The following is a 17,820-nucleotide window of genomic DNA, read 5'->3' as shown; positions in this document are numbered from 1 at the left end:
AAGAAACCTCCACTTCCAGTTGACATTGTCCAGGTCTGACATCACTCTCTGGATGACAAAACATGGTCTATGATTCAACGCACGTAGTATACAACAAATATACCAGCAGAATATTTTTGCTTTTAGTAGACGATGTCAAATTGTCATAATCACTTCCCGGATGGCAAAACATGGTCTATGATTCAACGCACTCAGTATACTACAAATATACCAATAGAATATTTTTACTTTTAGTAGACGATGTCAAGGTGTGAAAATTACCTCCAGGTTCGTGAGACATGGTCTACGCTACAACGCACGTAGTATATATCAAATGTACAAAAAGAAAATCCCCACTTCCACTAGACGATGTCGAGGTGTGACATCACTCTCCGGATGACAAAACATGGTCTATGATTCAACGCACTCAGTATACAACAAATATACCAAAAGAATATTTTTACTTTCAGTAGACGATGTCAAGATGTGAAAATTACCTCCAGGATCGTGAGACATGGTCTATGATTCAACGACCTTAGTAAACATCAAATGTACTAAAAGAAAATCTCCACTCCCAGTTGACGATGTCCAGGTCTGACATCACTCTCTGGATGACCAAACATGGTCTATGAATCAACGCACTCAGTATACAACAAATATACCAAAAGAATATTATTACTTTTAGTAGACGATGTCAAGGTGTGATAATTACATCCAGGGTCGTGAGACTTCGTCTATAATACAACGCACTTAGTATGCAACAAATGTACGAAAAGAAACCTCCACTTCCAGTTGACGTTGTCCAGGTCTGAGATCATACTCTGGATGACAAAACATGGTCTATTTTTCAACGCACTCAGTATACTACAAATATACCAAAAGAATATTTTTACTTTCAGTAGACGATGTCAAGGTGTGAAAATTATCTCCAGGTTCGTGAGACATGGTCTATGATACAACGACCTTAGTATACAACAAATGTACTAAAAGAAAATCTCCACTTCCAGTAGACGATGTCCAGGTCTGACATCACTCTCTGGATGACAAAACATGGTCTATGAATCAACGCACTCAGTATACAACAAATATACCAAAAGAATATTTTTACTTTTAGTAGACGATGTCAAGGTGTCAAAATCACTTCCGGGATGGAAAACATGGTCTATAAGACAACGCACGTAGTATACAACAAATATACCAACAGAATATTTTTGCGTTTAGTAGACGATGTCAAATTGTCATAATCACTTCCCGGATGGCAAAACATGGTCTATAATACAACGCACTCATTATACTACAAATATACCAAATGAATATTTTTACTTTCCGTAGACGATGTCAAGGTGTGAAAATTACCTCCAGGTTCGTGAGACATGGTCTATAATACAACGACCTTAGTATACAACAAATGTTCTAAAAGAAAATCTCCACTTCCAGTAGACGATGTCCAGGTCTGACATCACTCTCCGGATGACAAAACATGGTCTAGGATTCAACGCACTCAGTATACTACAAATATACCAAAAGAATGTTTTTACTTTCAGTAGACGATGTCAAGGTGTGAAAATTACCTCCAGGTTCGTGAGACATGGTCTACGCTACAACGCACGTAGGATATATCAAATGTACAAAAAGAAAATCCCCACTTCCACTAGACGATGTCTAGGTGTGACATCACTCTCCGGATGACAAAACATGGTCTATGATTCAACGCACTCAGTATACAACAAATATACCAAAAGAATATTTTTACTTTCAGTAGACGATGTCAAGATGTGAAAATTACCTCCAGGATCGTGAGACATGGTCTATGATTCAACGACCTTAGTAAACATCAAATGTACTAAAAGAAAATCTCCACTCCCAGTTGACGATGTCCAGGTCTGACATCACTCTCTGGATGACAAAACATGGTCTATGAATCAACGCACTCAGTATACAACAAATATACCAAAAGAATATTTTTACTTTTAGTAGACGATGTCAAGGTGTCAAAATCACTTCCGGGATGGAAAACATGGTCTATAAGACAACGCACGTAGTATACAACAAATATACCAACAGAATATTTTTGCGTTTAGTAGACGATGTCAAATTGTCATAATCACTTCCCGGATGGCAAAACATGGTCTATAATACAACGCACTCATTATACTACAAATATACCAAAAGAATATTTTTACTTTCCGTAGACGATGTCAAGGTGTGAAAATTACCTCCAGGTTCGTGAGACATGGTCTATAATACAACGACCTTAGTATACAACAAATGTTCTAAAAGAAAATCTCCACTTCCAGTAGACGATGTCCAGGTCTGACATCACTCTCCGGATGACAAAACATGGTCTAGGATTCAACGCACTCAGTATACTACAAATATACCAAAAGAATATTTTTACTTTCAGTAGACGATGTCAAGGTGTGAAAATTACCTCCAGGTTCGTGAGACATGGTCTACGCTACAACGCACGTAGGATATATCAAATGTACAAAAAGCAAATCCCCACTTCCACTAGACGATGTCTAGGTGTGACATCACTCTCCGGATGACAAAACATGGTCTATGATTCAACGCACTCAGTATACAACAAATATACCAAAAGAATATTTTTACTTTCAGTAGACGATGTCAAGGTGTCAAAATCACTTCCGGGATGGAAAACATGGTCTATAAGACAACGCACGTAGTATACAACAAATATACCAACAGAATATTTTTGCGTTTAGTAGACGATGTCAAATTGTCATAATCACTTCCCGGATGGCAAAACATGGTCTATAATACAACGCACTCATTATACTACAAATATACCAAAAGAATATTTTTACTTTCCGTAGACGATGTCAAGGTGTGAAAATTACCTCCAGGTTCGTGAGACATGGTCTATAATACAACGACCTTAGTATACAACAAATGTTCTAAAAGAAAATCTCCACTTCCAGTAGACGATGTCCAGGTCTGACATCACTCTCCGGATGACAAAACATGGTCTAGGATTCAACGCACTCAGTATACTACAAATATACCAAAAGAATATTTTTACTTTCAGTAGACGATGTCAAGGTGTGAAAATTACCTCCAGGTTCGTGAGACATGGTCTACGCTACAACGCACGTAGGATATATCAAATGTACAAAAAGAAAATCCCCACTTCCACTAGACGATGTCTAGGTGTGACATCACTCTCCGGATGACAAAACATGGTCTATGATTCAACGCACTCAGTATACAACAAATATACCAAAAGAATATTTTTACTTTCAGTAGACGATGTCAAGATGTGAAAATTACCTCCAGGATCGTGAGACATGGTCTATGATTCAACGACCTTAGTAAACATCAAATGTACTAAAAGAAAATCTCCACTCCCAGTTGACGATGTCCAGGTCTGACATCACTCTCTGGATGACCAAACATGGTCTATGAATCAACGCACTCAGTATACAACAAATATACCAAAAGAATATTTTTACTTTCAGTAGACGATGTCAAGATGTGAAAATTACCTCCAGGATCGTGAGACATGGTCTATGATTCAACGACCTTAGTAAACATCAAATGTACTAAAAGAAAATCTCCACTCCCAGTTGACGATGTCCAGGTCTGACATCACTCTCTGGATGACCAAACATGGTCTATGAATCAACGCACTCAGTATACAACAAATATACCAAAAGAATATTTTTACTTTTAGTAGACGATGTCAAGGTGTGAAAATTACCTCCAGGATCGTGAGACATGGTCTACGCTACAACGACCTTAGTAAACATCAAATGTACTAAAAGAAAATCTCCACTCCCAGTTGACGATGTCCAGGTCTGACATCACTCTCTGGATGACAAAACATGGTCTATGAATCAACGCACTCAGTATACAACAAATATACCAAAAGAATATTTTTACTTTTAGTAGACGATGTCAAGGTGTCAAAATCACTTCCGGGATGGAAAACATGGTCTATAAGACAACGCACGTAGTATACAACAAATATACCAACAGAATATTTTTGCGTTTAGTAGACGATGTCAAATTGTCATAATCACTTCCCGGATGGCAAAACATGGTCTATAATACAACGCACTCATTATACTACAAATATACCAAAAGAATATTTTTACTTTCCGTAGACGATGTCAAGGTGTGAAAATTACCTCCAGGTTCGTGAGACATGGTCTATAATACAACGACCTTAGTATACAACAAATGTTCTAAAAGAAAATCTCCACTTCCAGTAGACGATGTCCAGGTCTGACATCACTCTCCGGATGACAAAACATGGTCTAGGATTCAACGCACTCAGTATACTACAAATATACCAAAAGAATATTTTTACTTTCAGTAGACGATGTCAAGGTGTGAAAATTACCTCCAGGTTCGTGAGACATGGTCTACGCTACAACGCACGTAGGATATATCAAATGTACAAAAAGAAAATCCCCACTTCCACTAGACGATGTCTAGGTGTGACATCACTCTCCGGATGACAAAACATGGTCTATGATTCAACGCACTCAGTATACAACAAATATACCAAAAGAATATTTTTACTTTCAGTAGACGATGTCAAGATGTGAAAATTACCTCCAGGATCGTGAGACATGGTCTATGATTCAACGACCTTAGTAAACATCAAATGTACTAAAAGAAAATCTCCACTCCCAGTTGACGATGTCCAGGTCTGACATCACTCTCTGGATGACAAAACATGGTCTATGAATCAACGCACTCAGTATACAACAAATATACTAAAAGAATATTTTTACTTTTAGTAGACGATGTCAAGGTGTCAAAATCACTTCCCGGATGGAAAACATGGTCTATAAGACAACGCACGTAGTATACAACAAATAAACCAACAGAATATTTTTGCGTTTAGTAGACGATGTCAAATTGTCATAATCACTTCCCGGATGGCAAAACATGGTCTATAATACAACGCACTCATTATACTACAAATATACCAAATGAATATTTTTACTTTCCGTAGACGATGTCAAGGTGTGAAAATTACCTCCAGGTTCGTGAGACATGGTCTATAATACAACGACCTTAGTATACAACAAATGTTCTAAAAGAAAATCTCCACTTCCAGTAGACGATGTCCAGGTCTGACATCACTCTCCGGATGACAAAACATGGTCTAGGATTCAACGCACTCAGTATACTACAAATATACCAAAAGAATGTTTTTACTTTCAGTAGACGATGTCAAGGTGTGAAAATTACCTCCAGGTTCGTGAGACATGGTCTACGCTACAACGCACGTAGGATATATCAAATGTACAAAAAGAAAATCCCCACTTCCACTAGACGATGTCTAGGTGTGACATCACTCTCCGGATGACAAAACATGGTCTATGATTCAACGCACTCAGTATACAACAAATATACCAAAAGAATATTTTTACTTTCAGTAGACGATGTCAAGATGTGAAAATTACCTCCAGGATCGTGAGACATGGTCTATGATTCAACGACCTTAGTAAACATCAAATGTACTAAAAGAAAATCTCCACTCCCAGTTGACGATGTCCAGGTCTGACATCACTCTCTGGATGACAAAACATGGTCTATGAATCAACGCACTCAGTATACAACAAATATACCAAAAGAATATTTTTACTTTTAGTAGACGATGTCAAGGTGTCAAAATCACTTCCGGGATGGAAAACATGGTCTATAAGACAACGCACGTAGTATACAACAAATATACCAACAGAATATTTTTGCGTTTAGTAGACGATGTCAAATTGTCATAATCACTTCCCGGATGGCAAAACATGGTCTATAATACAACGCACTCATTATACTACAAATATACCAAAAGAATATTTTTACTTTCCGTAGACGATGTCAAGGTGTGAAAATTACCTCCAGGTTCGTGAGACATGGTCTATAATACAACGACCTTAATATACAACAAATGTTCTAAAAGAAAATCTCCACTTCCAGTAGACGATGTCCAGGTCTGACATCACTCTCCGGATGACAAAACATGGTCTAGGATTCAACGCACTCAGTATACTACAAATATACCAAAAGAATATTTTTACTTTCAGTAGACGATGTCAAGGTGTGAAAATTACCTCCAGGTTCGTGAGACATGGTCTACGCTACAACGCACGTAGGATATATCAAATGTACAAAAAGCAAATCCCCACTTCCACTAGACGATGTCTAGGTGTGACATCACTCTCCGGATGACAAAACATGGTCTATGATTCAACGCACTCAGTATACAACAAATATACCAAAAGAATATTTTTACTTTCAGTAGACGATGTCAAGGTGTCAAAATCACTTCCGGGATGGAAAACATGGTCTATAAGACAACGCACGTAGTATACAACAAATATACCAACAGAATATTTTTGCGTTTAGTAGACGATGTCAAATTGTCATAATCACTTCCCGGATGGCAAAACATGGTCTATAATACAACGCACTCATTATACTACAAATATACCAAAAGAATATTTTTACTTTCCGTAGACGATGTCAAGGTGTGAAAATTACCTCCAGGTTCGTGAGACATGGTCTATAATACAACGACCTTAGTATACAACAAATGTTCTAAAAGAAAATCTCCACTTCCAGTAGACGATGTCCAGGTCTGACATCACTCTCCGGATGACAAAACATGGTCTAGGATTCAACGCACTCAGTATACTACAAATATACCAAAAGAATATTTTTACTTTCAGTAGACGATGTCAAGGTGTGAAAATTACCTCCAGGTTCGTGAGACATGGTCTACGCTACAACGCACGTAGGATATATCAAATGTACAAAAAGAAAATCCCCACTTCCACTAGACGATGTCTAGGTGTGACATCACTCTCCGGATGACAAAACATGGTCTATGATTCAACGCACTCAGTATACAACAAATATACCAAAAGAATATTTTTACTTTCAGTAGACGATGTCAAGATGTGAAAATTACCTCCAGGATCGTGAGACATGGTCTATGATTCAACGACCTTAGTAAACATCAAATGTACTAAAAGAAAATCTCCACTCCCAGTTGACGATGTCCAGGTCTGACATCACTCTCTGGATGACCAAACATGGTCTATGAATCAACGCACTCAGTATACAACAAATATACCAAAAGAATATTTTTACTTTCAGTAGACGATGTCAAGATGTGAAAATTACCTCCAGGATCGTGAGACATGGTCTATGATTCAACGACCTTAGTAAACATCAAATGTACTAAAAGAAAATCTCCACTCCCAGTTGACGATGTCCAGGTCTGACATCACTCTCTGGATGACCAAACATGGTCTATGAATCAACGCACTCAGTATACAACAAATATACCAAAAGAATATTTTTACTTTTAGTAGACGATGTCAAGGTGTGAAAATTACCTCCAGGATCGTGAGACATGGTCTACGCTACAACGACCTTAGTAAACATCAAATGTACTAAAAGAAAATCTCCACTCCCAGTTGACGATGTCCAGGTCTGACATCACTCTCTGGATGACAAAACATGGTCTATGAATCAACGCACTCAGTATACAACAAATATACCAAAAGAATATTTTTACTTTTAGTAGACGATGTCAAGGTGTCAAAATCACTTCCGGGATGGAAAACATGGTCTATAAGACAACGCACGTAGTATACAACAAATATACCAACAGAATATTTTTGCGTTTAGTAGACGATGTCAAATTGTCATAATCACTTCCCGGATGGCAAAACATGGTCTATAATACAACGCACTCATTATACTACAAATATACCAAAAGAATATTTTTACTTTCCGTAGACGATGTCAAGGTGTGAAAATTACCTCCAGGTTCGTGAGACATGGTCTATAATACAACGACCTTAGTATACAACAAATGTTCTAAAAGAAAATCTCCACTTCCAGTAGACGATGTCCAGGTCTGACATCACTCTCCGGATGACAAAACATGGTCTAGGATTCAACGCACTCAGTATACTACAAATATACCGAAAGAATATTTTTACTTTCAGTAGACGATGTCAAGGTGTGAAAATTACCTCCAGGTTCGTGAGACATGGTCTACGCTACAACGCACGTAGGATATATCAAATGTACAAAAAGAAAATCCCCACTTCCACTAGACGATGTCTAGGTGTGACATCACTCTCCGGATGACAAAACATGGTCTATGATTCAACGCACTCAGTATACAACAAATATACCAAAAGAATATTTTTACTTTCAGTAGACGATGTCAAGGTGTGAAAATTGCCTCCAGGATCGTGAGACATGGTCCATGATACAACGACCTTAGTAAACATCAAATGCACTAAAAGAAAATCTCCACTACCAGTTGACGATGTCCAGGTCTGACATCACTCTGGATGACAAAACATGGTCTATGAATCAACGCACACAGTATACAACAAATATACCAACAGAATATTTTTGCTTTTAGTAGACGATGTCAAATTGTCATAATCACTTCCTGGATGGCAAAACATGGTCTATAAGACAACGCACTTAGTATACAACAATTATACCAACAGAATATTTTTGCTTTTAGTAGACGATGTCAAATTGTCATAATCACTTCCCGGATGGCAAAACATGGTCTATGATACAACGCACTCAGTATACTACAAATTTACTAAAAGAAAATCCCCACTTCCAGTAGACGATGTCTATGTGTCAAAAACATATGATTTGAGTAAAGGAATCAGCACATATGACATTCATAGTAAAGATTCAAAACAGGTATTCAACATAACTATAAACTTCATTTGTTATTGAAAGTTCATATATAAGTTGATAATATTGATTTATTTCAATTTAAATTTTATTTTACAGACAAACGAAAGTAAAAATGGAAAAACTGTTTCTGCGCCCAATGATAAGAGTAAGAAGCAAAAATAGTTGTAACTAAAAGAACTTTAAATTGATACAAAAAAATGGAACTCCTCAATATATAGAGTATTTGAGGAAAGTGACAATGCAATAAGCGACTTACAAAATGAAATTTTAGTTTTGCAAAGCTGGAGGCGCAAAAAAGTGCTAACATAAATCTAAACATTCAAATCGCTGATTTTAAAGAAAAATTGCTTTTTATGCAGTCTGACATCGCAAAGCTTTCCACGACCAATGATGGTAGTCTATCGGAAACATTATATGCAAGAGGTAACAGTTTTCATATAATATATATATTTTATCACAATCAATTGTTTGAACTTATCCTATTACAATTCATTAATTTTGCATAACATAATTAAAATTTGTTTATCGTTCACCTTAGATATTTCTACATTACCCACACTAGGTCATACACGACAAAACTCAGTAGCACAAAGTTCTGGAAATAATAACAACTCTAATTTCAAAAATTTAGTAAAATTTAACGGTAAGTTATGTATGTGCATGCTTTTATGTGCGTTTGTGCGTATATATACACACATAAGAAATAATTTTTTAATTGTTCACATTTTTTGTAGGTGGAGAGATCAATGTAGGTGGAAAGAAAAGAAAAGGCAACCTCTACGCCAAAAAATTATAAATCCTTCAGATCTCTGACAGATTTTGAGAAACATTCTTCAGGCAATACATCATCAGATTTGCTTCAACAGCATTTTGCGTCGGATTCTGCGACTTCGAATAAAGACTCTTCTGAAGAAATGATTAGTCAGTTGCTGAATCGTGTGCCTTCTCCAGTAAGCCCATCTGCAGGCCAAACATCGTTTTTTAATAATATATCTCGTTTGCAAAATACTTCTACAAACAAATTTCCTATTCAATCACCTCCTTCAGGACAAATGCCACAATTAACAGATTCTCCAAAAAGCGCAAATCCCATAAGTGGTTCAGATATTAAAACTATTAAAAAAGAAATTAAGTCCAAAGTAACACTGAACCCGATAAATAATCATAGTAAAAAGCACAAAAAGCACATAAAAAAGCGAAAAGTAGGAATAAGGATTTGTTACAGAAAACAAAGATATAGAGAAGAACGAAGAGATTAAAGAGAATAAAGGGAAAGGATAAAAAAAGAAAAAGCAAAAAGAGAAGAAGGAAATATAGAAAAAGTGATTCTGAATACGATTCAGATATATTTAAACACGAAAGTGAAATGCACGACATGACGATTTGGTACAATGAAATTAATAGAGAAAAAGTAAGTCAAATCTATCTATAAATATATATATATAAAATGATTCATCTAAAGTTTGGCGTTTCTATATTATCAAATTTATGGAATAAAAGAAAAAAAGAATAGGAACCAACTCTTTTTTAAGACAATTGGCAAAAGCTATATGGAAACCGTACCATTTAGTAAACCGAGCATCTGATGTGAAGAGATGTCATGCTACGTTACCTGATCGTCCACCAAAAAATAACATTTACGCCTGTAAAAAAGCTGTTTTGCGGAGTAAGTTTAAAAACTATTGTTACCATTGTTTTGTAAATCAAATATTTAAAATAATTTCAATAATTTGTTTTAAAGTTATATTTCGCTTTTATCAATAAAAACATACAATATCCTAAAGACCAAGTTACAAATACCAATAAAAACACTTGGAAACTTTATTCAGCTTTTGTAAACTATTTGGTTACCAAGTATAAAAAAGGAGATATTGAGTCAAGTCAGACTTCAAGGTCAAGCTCAGGATCGAGCTCAGACTCGTCATCCTCTGTTACAAACTAGCTAGTTGTTTTGCTTTCATTTAAAAGTGTTCGATACGATTAAGTATGACTGTGATAAAGCTGTTGAAATTTGTTGTATTTCAGTACTATAGTACTACTGTTACTTAAGGGCATGCCACTGTCTTGTTTTATCGACCCTAACTCGGGAATGGCATTCTGGTGACCTAGTAAAGGTCGGACGTGGCAGTCTAGGAATGATTATAAAATCACTCCTAACCGTATTGGCCTGAAGCCACGAATCGCCTTGTTGATTCGCGCATGTGAGAATCGAATGGCGTAGAAACGTTCGCTAAACTAATAGTAGGCAAAATGAATATTAATAAAAATAAATTCGTCGCACTGCTCTTATCCCTAGTAGCCCTCGATTACGTCCGGAACAGAAAGATTTATAACATGCTTTGTATATCTGTTTTGCTAGTAATAAATCAAGTGTTGCGATTTCTGCCTGTTCGATAATATCGGGTGGCGTATTTACAGTTTCTTTATCCTCACTGCTGGAACCACTCATATTAGCAATAATTCTCAACCAAGATAAGTATGAACAGTTCACTGAACAATTAGAGTTAGCTCACTTAGGATACAAAAGTAAACATGTAAGTATGTATGCAGTGAGAGTGTCTGCGGGCCGCGGCGTCCAGCACGAGCATCGAAGCATCGTAGTTAATAGAAGGTTAACTCGATGTTTAGTGGTTCAGTACGTTAACGCCAGGGGGCGCGTGGCCAGACATGAAGGCGCCGTGCCAGTTGATTTAAAATCGTTATATAGTTTCAATTTTAAGATTCCATCAATAGCCGTGTGTATGCACACACATACATACACACACACCCTCGCGGGGATGCCAATACCCATGTGGCGCGTCCCCTGGGTGGAAAATAGGGGAAAGCTCATCGGCGTGTCAAGGTCTCCTCAACCAGCCGAAGAATAGAACAGAAATAAAATATGATTCGCAGACCAAACAGGCTAGGGGAAGAAACCCCGAAGATAAATCAAACATGGATAGTGAGTTAATAACATTACTACCCCCAGCAGGTCAAGCCACAGTGCCCAGTCCCGCCGTCGATTCCGATCGGGTGAAAGCCCTGGTGGTCGACTCTGGCCCCATGGATTTTGGGGAGGGGGGCCAAACTCACTTAGAAGCCGCAGAGGTTTATCACCTGACCACTGCTGCATGCAGAGATGTAGGTGATATGGAAATAGAGGTTGGTGCAGACAGAGATAAGAGAGCTGCATGCATAAAGAAAAGGAATGCGCACTTGGACTGCCATGGCAGCAAAATCGATGAATTGATGGACTATGTCAGAGACAGGCACAATGTGCACCAACAAATTAAAGATCTTGCCTGAATTATAAGAGCGAGCTATAAGAATCTCTGCATGGCAGATGATAACTTACATCAATGCCAACACCCGGGAATTCAGAGGAGGGAAACCCAGACAACCACAAGTCTTAGATCTCAGAAGGCAGGTACAACAAAGAAAGCCCAAACTACTTCACAGGATAGAAGTAGAGGAAATAAAGGAGAAAAAGGCAAGCAGAAAGGATGAAAATGTCTCTGGTGTTACAAACCAGAGTAGGACCAGTAAGGATGAATCAAAGCGGGCAAGACCTCCTAGCCCGGATGCTGTAATCATCAAGGGTGCAGAAGGAAAGAACCATGCAGACATTTTGTCAAAAATAAAAGTGGCTCCGTCACTTAACATGCTGGGGAACAGCGTAAATAAAATACGCAGAACAGTTGCAGGAGATCTTCTGATAGAACTTAAACGCACAAGAAAAGTCAAAACCTCGGAATTCCGAAAAGCAGTTAAAGCAGTAATGGTGGAAGGCGCTACAATAAAAGCACTTCAGCAAGAAGACACCAATGAATTAAGAGATCTGGACATGCTCACCTCAAAAGAGGAGGTACTAGAAGCACTACAGAAGGAAATTGGCGAAAAAATATAGAAGATTCTACGATAAGATCTCTGCGAAAGCCGTACGGTGACACGCAGATTGCAGTGATACGGGTACCAGCTTAGATAGCGGCTAAGATCACTAAGCTACAGAAGATCAGGACTGATTGACTGTAGGATCTAGGCTAACCCCAAAAACGAGCCGCTTAGGTGTTATCAATGCCTAGGTTTTGGCTATATCGGTAGAAAGTGCACTGTAACTGAAGACAGAAGTAAGCTTTGCTTTAAATGTGAAAAAGATGGGCACAAAGCAAAGGAGTGTAAGAACCAATCCAAATGTGTACTCTGCAAAGAAAGCACAGAGAGGGAGAGTGACCATGCAGCTGGTAGCTATGCATGCCCAGTTTACCGATCTGTAGTAGAAGCCACTGACAGACATAGAAAATTAAAATAGTTCAGTTGAATATGAATCACTGCGCGACTGCACAGGACCTACTGAGCCAGTATGTCCGCAATACAGGAATTGACATAGCCATCGTATGTAAACAATACAGATACCTGGACAAACCATCGTGGGATATGGACATACTGGTAAAGCGGCGTTATGGGCATGCGGAGATGCCACTTTCTAGAAAAAAATGACAAGATGTAATGAAGGATTCGTACGCGCTAAGGTTGCAGGCTTACACATTTACAGCTGCTATGCTTCATCCAACACGTCAATAGAACAATTTAGATAACTGTTGGACCTAATAGTACAGGATGCTGTAGGAAGAAAACGGGTACTGATAGCAGGCGATTTCAATGCCTGGACAGTAAAGTGGGGCAGCCAAAGGACGAACGAAAGAGGACAAGCGCTATTGGAAGCATTCGCCCTCCTTGACTTGGTCTTACTTAACCAGGGATGTTCTTACACATTTTAAAGAGGAGGCGCAGGGGGGTGATGGTAAACATTTTGAAAAATAAATATTTGAAAGGCAAAAATTACGAATTGAATTATAAAAAAAAGTCAAATTTTAAGTCCCAGAATATTGAAAAGGTATAATTTTGAAAACCTAAATTTCGAAATTCCTAAAAATATCGCTTTTGCAATATTTTAACTACAAATATCACCTTTCGCAATATTTCAATTCAACATTTTTGTTTATAAATTTTTTCATTTCAAAATCTCAGTCTATAAATTTTGACTTTCTAATCTTTACCTTTTTAATTTCTTTTGGATGAATTGCGCAACTTGTCTTGCGATTCATCATGCAATTAATCACGCGAGTGATCGCGCAATTAGTTGCGCGATTAGTCGCATGATTAATCGCGATGGATGGTGAGCGATCATTACACATACAGTGACCACTAAGCGATAATAATAGAGATAAGAATATCAAAACAGAGATCCAACGGGAGGGCAACGACAAAAAGAGTCGGCTGAAAAACGAAGGATTATGATAAGGAGACATTCCTGCTGGCTCTAGAAAAAATACAGCTGTCTGGATCTGCGAATGATAAGGTCAAGTAGGTAATGGGAAATATTACCCGAGCCTGCGACGCAACGATGCTAAGGATAACTCCCAACAATAGACGACCGCCAGTATACTGATGGGATAAAGAAATCGACGCGGCCCGCAAAGAGTATCATCGAACCAGAAAACGGGAATAGCGGGCTAGGAAGAAATACTACAAGAATGGTTGTGGTAAAGAAATATTAGACGCCCTAAATAAAGAAATGAAGAATGCCGAACGAATACTCAAGAGGAAAATCCGAGAGAATAAACGGCGGTGCCTGAAAGAGTTACAGGACGAGGTTGAGCTGGACCCCTGGGGGCGACCGTACCAAGTGATGATGAAGAAGATAAAGGTAGGTTATATCCTTCCTCCTAAAAGCCCGTAATTGCTGGATCGTATTGTTACCACACTTTTTCTCCTTAAACTGGAAGTAACAGCTATTACTGAAGCAGAGGTGAATGACGAAACCATTCCAGCAATCACCACAGAGGAATTACTAGCTGCATGCAAAAGAATTGGAAACAACCAGGCTTTAGGCCTGGATAGCATACTTAATATTGCATTGAAACAAGCTATACAGGCACGCCCCGATGTCTTTGTGGACTTGTACAACTCATGTCTTGCGACGGGGTGACCGTCTAGTATTAAGAAGTTCTCTCTCTCTCTCTCTTTTCTACGTCACCCTATCAGAACTGCATCACCATGAGTTAACTCTCATAGATCTGGTATGCATTCTAGGTAGAGGAAGGTCGGAATCGGCCACATAGCCGTGCAATAGCAGCCGGGAGAAGGAGAGAGAGAATAGCCGACTAACAGCCGAGTTAGTCGCTTACTGTAGAGCGCTCCCACCAGCCGCGCGACTACACGCACACGCTGGAGCTCACGCACGCTCACACCTAAGCCGCTCGAGTCAGAAGATAAGCCCGCCGCCGGGAGGGGGAAAACCTCGTGCCAGGCCGCGGCAGCAGATACTATACTGCTACTTGTATGTGTGAGGCGTTGAGTGTGTGTAAAAAGAATATTCACCTATGTAACTTAAAGAATTATTTATTTGTAATGTATGACATGAGAGGTGGTATGTTACAGTGTGAAAACCCAACGATCGCACGAGAAAACATATGTAAATCGCCAAATGTAACGGCACTAGACCGATAACTATGTATTGCGCTTGTGTGAGTACTCTAGCGAGGTGTACCGTCGCGCCTCGGCCCCTCGGCCAGAGAATTCGCGACTTGAGTTTTCGTCGCAGTCCAGAGAACATCCCTACGGTTTGACTATTCACTTTTAATTTAGAGTAGAGTCAAGTATAAGAGTGTGTTATTTTGTCGTGATGGTTATAAGAACGAGGGAGAGGTACGAGAGAGAACTTCAGCCGGAAGGTAGCGTTTAATGGTAATATTTATAATATATATTGAGTGTGAGAGGAATAAGCCCGGCTAGCTCAGTCGGTAGAGCATGAGACTCTTAATCTCAGGGTCGTGGGTTCGGGCCCCACGTTGGGCGCCACTGTAACGAGTTGGATTTTCTCTCGTTATTTTCCTTTGCAACAATGATTAGCTACTAACACGCGAAACGAAGAAAATAAATTTTTTTTGTCGTGAAAATTTACAGCCGTAATTTTCCGAAGAATAATTGGAGTGATAGAATTTTTAAAAATACCGAGCAGTAGTTGAAGACGTCGAGAGTTGAAAAATAATTTTTTTTTCTTTCCCTCTCTGCTGATTTGTTTGTCGAGAGAGTAGAAGTCGATAATAATAGTGAAGAAAATTTTCTCTTGCATATAGTTGCTTGATAATTGCTTAAAACGATCATTTTAGCCGAACAAAATTTTTTTTTGAGAATTCAATGTCGGGAAAAATTTTGAGATAGCCTGTTTGACTTGATTGGAAAGTTTTAATCGAAGACTCAATTCTAGCCATACCGCTAACTATCCTAAACCCCGAACGAGTTAATAAACAAATTTTGTGGCCCGATTGCAAGTTAAATCAAGCACTAGCAATAGAAGAAATTAATTTGCCCACTTTACAATTTAATTACAATTGACGCAACTCATGCCGACTGCGCATGAATAATTATAAGTATCAATTGAGGTAATATTTCAATATCTATAAAATATATACATATAATCTATTTATAATTTATAAACATATATATATATGTATATTGATGTTTTTGTACGCATTCCCATTGTAAAAAATTTTAACATTGAAATCCGATCCCGCTGGTTTCGTATAACCTTTCTGCCTGGATGAAAGCTTTTTTTTTTGGCCCCAAATAAATCACTTGTTTTAGCCGGTTAACAGTAGAACGGCTAAATCAGTTGATGAATATTACACCCATAAGCTAGCAGTCGAATAACCCATTTGGTTTATCAGTAAGACGGTCAATCGTTACTAGTTTCTTTTTCGGGCTAACCCTAGTAATTATTTCTTTCTTTTTTTTTGCCCAGATTCTAGATTCGCAAAATACGTTGTACTAATCGAAATTTTTGAAGTCGGGTTGAATTCGTTTTCCAGTGAGTGAATGAGAGATAGACCCTGGGTGGGCCCTTCGACCTTTACAGCGGTTTAGCTGAGAAATATATTGAATTTTTTTTTGCTTTTCCCCGATTATTCGAACCCGATCACCACCGTGTAAAGTATTGCGTAGAGAAGAAAACCAGTCGCTTAACCGGTTATTATCTGCCAAGAATTTTAATTTTGAGAAGTTTAAGAAGTATTTACAGCCTATCTTATCAAGAAATAAAAGAAGAATATAGAGAGAAAATTACAGTCAGACCACCAAGAAGTTTAGAAAATTTTATACGTTTTTCCATCAACCAAGGCTTAAAGGGTAAATAGCAGAAAGTAACCATGGATAATCACAGAAAGATGATGGACGCCCTGCGTAAAGATCGAGAAGTTCGTAACTTGGCCAGCGAGATTAGAAAGTATGATGAAGAAGACGTAGAAGAAGAACTCAAGTCGTTGAAAATTAGTACGAAGGGAAATAAGGCGATTCTAAGAGATCGTTTGTTAAGAGCCGAAATTTTACGAGCCGGTTTGAGCGAGACAGTGCCGTGGTATGAATGGGACAATGGTGGCGTTATCCCAACTGACTCCGAGGAGGCGCTAACGGCGATCCTCAACCACAAGAAAAGTAAATCCAGAACGAGTAGTAAACGAGATAAAAAAGAAGTGATCGCCGAGTCTGCCTCACAATCAGAAATTGAGACTGGCAAGGAAACCGAGTATGAAGCCGGTGATGAAAGCCTCGAAGAAATTGTTAACTCTTCAGTGAGACAAATACAAGCTCTGTCGAGCCTCACTTCCACAGACGATGGAACGCCCGGTTTTGGATGCCCGTTAACAGTATCAAATCAGCTCCAACAACTCATTTCTGCACGAGTACTCAGCGCTCTTCAGGGATCATCGAGTTATGCTACCAGCCAGAAGTCGATAGATCCCACATCTCTACTATTCGTCAATAAAACCACGAGAGCCCAGCCAGAAGTCGTGCCAGTGTCCCGTCTTGCCTCCAGCCCAACACTCGACTCTAACGAGGGAGCTCAAAATTTTATGGGGATTTGGCCTTATGCAGAAACAATTAGGAACTCCGTTCAGCCCAATACGGGAACAATCAAGGAAAGTAGCACGCTGAGAAGATCGATATCAGACGATGGGAAATTCACGAGACAAGTACAAGAGTGGGAATTAAGAACGCCGAAGTCGAAAAACAGACCTCACGTTCAACCGACCAACTTAAAGTCAGCGCTCAACGAAACTGAGGATGTAGAAAGGAAGAAGCCGA

The 17,820-nt window shown here is 38.6% G+C and overlaps 1 non-coding gene across 1 annotated transcript; it reads left to right on the top strand.

Annotated features, from left to right (window-relative positions):
* The first annotated feature begins 15,461 nt into the window (after positions 1-15,461).
* Positions 15,462-15,534, top strand: TRNAK-CUU. Its single transcript has one exon. It is a non-coding gene; the product is annotated as a tRNA-Lys (tRNA).
* Positions 15,535-17,820: the final 2,286 nt, after the last annotated feature.

Source organism: Nasonia vitripennis, assembly GCF_009193385.2.
Source record: "Nasonia vitripennis strain AsymCx chromosome 5 unlocalized genomic scaffold, Nvit_psr_1.1 chr5_random0002, whole genome shotgun sequence".
In the NCBI taxonomy this organism is placed as follows: Eukaryota; Metazoa; Arthropoda; class Insecta; order Hymenoptera; family Pteromalidae; genus Nasonia; species Nasonia vitripennis.
The sequence above is the reverse complement of the archived record's forward strand: the minus strand, read 5'-3'. Positions and strand labels throughout refer to the sequence as shown.